Source organism: Lactuca serriola, chromosome 3 (genome assembly GCF_051521515.1).
Source record: "Lactuca serriola cultivar US96UC23 chromosome 3, Lser_US96UC23_V15, whole genome shotgun sequence".
Classification (NCBI taxonomy): Eukaryota; Viridiplantae; Streptophyta; class Magnoliopsida; order Asterales; family Asteraceae; genus Lactuca; species Lactuca serriola.
In genome coordinates, this window is record NC_136410.1 from 48,968,422 (window position 1) to 48,971,243 (window position 2,822).

Sequence of the window (2,822 nt, forward strand, 5' to 3'; positions counted from 1 at the left end):
GTTAATTAAACATAATAAATTAATTAGCTATTGCAATTCTAACTTAACCCGAATAATTAATCTAGTAAATATAATTAAATTAAGCAATTGGCCACTGTTTGAGTTAGTTTATTTGCTAAGGATTAGAGTAGTGAACATGAACCTAATCACTTGAATCGGTAACCAACGAAAGAATTAATCCATTGCACTATTACCTTGAAATCAACCATAGAGTTAACCGAGTTGAACTAAACAGAAGTTCCTTTCCAATTATTGAATCTAGTTAAGTCGTTATTTTCTAGTCTTAAATTAGTTATAGTTAGTAAGTTTCTAGTCTTGTAAAACTAGAGAAAAAACCCTATTTCTTAATCAACTTAGATAGAATTAGTTTTTAATTTCATTTGCCGTTCCCTGTGTTCGATACCCTGCTTATTTAGCTATACCACAATTGATAGGTTCACTGCCTTTTGTGTGTTATTTGATAATTAAAGTAGGTTTAAAACTAATTGAGTTTTACACACATCAAGTTTTTGGCGCCGTTGCCAGGGAACGGTTCTAAAATTAGCATTAAAATTCTAATTCAATCGATCCTTTGTGTAAGATTCATCTTACACAAAGTTAATTTCTGTTTTTTTTAGGTAAAAAAAAAACACTTGATTTTACCTTGGACTCGCCGAGTGCATTCGCCCAGACTCGGCGAGTACGACGCTGAATCAGATTTAATTTTCTTTTGTTCTTTTTACGCGTTTTTTGTTTTGTTTGCAGTTGTTCATGACCCGAGGATCTGATACGCCTCTGGTTCCCCCTCTTGAAGATCCGGAAACCGCATTAAGAAGAAACAAAGGCAAAAGCGTTGGAGAATCCGCTTCTTCAAAGAACTCACCACTCAAAAACCTCAAATCCGTTTTTAGCAAGAAAAGGAGCAGCAAATCAGGAGCATCCAGTGCATCGTTGACAATCGAAGACCCGATCCAAAAAGACACTGAGTACGAGACCGAGGAAGAAAACGAGCACACATCCGAGTTTGAAGACGATTTAGCCACCGCTATGGCTAATATTGACGAAATCCCCATGGGGGAATGGAAGAAGAGGATGCGTGATGACACCGGCCCGGGACTTGTGCAACCCGCAATTCCCGCAACCGCTACTTTTGAGCTAAAGGGCCATATTCTCGCTCAACTCAAGGAGATTCCTTTTCACGGGAGAGATCACGAAGACGCCTATAAGCACTTGGATGAAGTAAATGATGTGGCAGATTACTTCAATGTACCCAATGTGCCCCGCGAGATCCAGCTTCTTCGCATGCTTCCTGTCACATTTAAAGGAGCTGCAAAAGATTGGTTAAAGTCACTCCCTCCCGGATCGGTCACCACATGGGCCAAGATGAAAGAAGAGTTCATAGACCATTTTTGCCCACCTTCCAAGATAGCCAAGCTAAAGAAAGCCATTGCCAACTTCGAGCAACAACCTGGAGAATCTCTTTATGAAGCTTGGGAAAGGTACAAGAGCCTACTTAGAAATTGCCCACACCATGACCTTAATAGCCAACAAGAGGTCTCCATCTTTTATGATGGAGTTAATGTCACCACAAGGCAACTACTCGATTCACAAGGCCCGCTCACCAGAAAGCCACCTCCGGAAATAAAGGAGTTAATTGAAGAATTCTCCAAGCATTCTAGATAATACCACAATCCGAGGAACGAAGTGAGTCGTGGAGCAGTGAACTCGGTTAACGATAGCATGGTGGCGGTAATAGCTAAACTCGATAGCCTAGACCGAAGAATGACGAAAATGGATCAAACAATCCATGCTATTAGGGTTGGATGCGAAAATTGTGGGGGCCCCCACCTCACCAAGGATTGTGATCGAGACGAGAACGGAAATAAAAAGGCTCAAGTATTTTATTCCAGTGGCGATAGATACGATGAAGATTGGAGGAAACCGAAGAAGGAATGGCTCCCATACGAAGAATATAAAAAGGCTAAGGAGGAGAAATAAAAACAGAGGGAGAGGGGATTCTATCAAAAGGAAGAACCGGTGACGGAAAAGAAGGCCAGTTTAGAAGATATGCTCAAAAGATTCATAACCGCGTCCGAGAAAAGACACAATGATCATGATGTAGCAATGCAAGAAACCAGAAACATGTTGAGGAATCAGCAAGCAGCCATTCTCAACATTGAGAAACAGTTGGGACAGCTTGCAGATCAAGTGAATGAAAGAAGACCGGGCCAACTTCCGAGCAACACCGAAACCAATCCAAGAATGGAGAACGTAAGCGTAATAACCTCCAGCAGTGAAGAAAAGTTTACAGAAGCACTAAGGATCTCCAAGAAGAAGGAAGAAAAGGTAGAAGAATCGGAGCCAGCAAAACCCGACCCGACTCGCCGAGTCACTCCATTGGACTCGACGAGTCGATGCGAAATTGAAACACCTGCCATTTCTTCGAAACCTTTTAAGCCTCCACTGCCACACCCAACCAAAGCCATGCCTGCAGAAAAAGTAGAAGCATACAGAACTTTCATGAATCATGTTAACGCTCTTCAAGTTAATGTGCCATTTGTGGAAACAATACTTCAAACGCCTAAATACTTCAACTTGCTTAAGGGCCTTTTTGCTGCTAGGAAGGATTTGGCTGAAGTCGCAGAAGTCTTGATGAGTGAGCTACCTAAAAAGAAGGGTGATCTAGGAAATATTGTGCTTCCGTGCCAAGTTGGTAATAAGGTCTTCACCCGAGCATTAGCTGACTCGGGGGCAAGCATCAATATGATGCCTTTGTCATTCTTTAAGAAGTTGAATTTACCAGAACCAAAACCGGTGAATATGAAGATCCATTTGGCGGACAA

General features: G+C 41.6%; 1 non-coding gene across 1 annotated transcript; it reads right to left on the bottom strand.

The window, feature by feature from the left end:
* Positions 1-1,410: 1,410 nt before the first annotated feature.
* Positions 1,411-1,517, bottom strand: LOC145096437 (small nucleolar RNA R71). Its single transcript, XR_013703846.1, has one exon. It is a non-coding gene; the product is annotated as a small nucleolar RNA R71 (small nucleolar RNA).
* Positions 1,518-2,822: the final 1,305 nt, after the last annotated feature.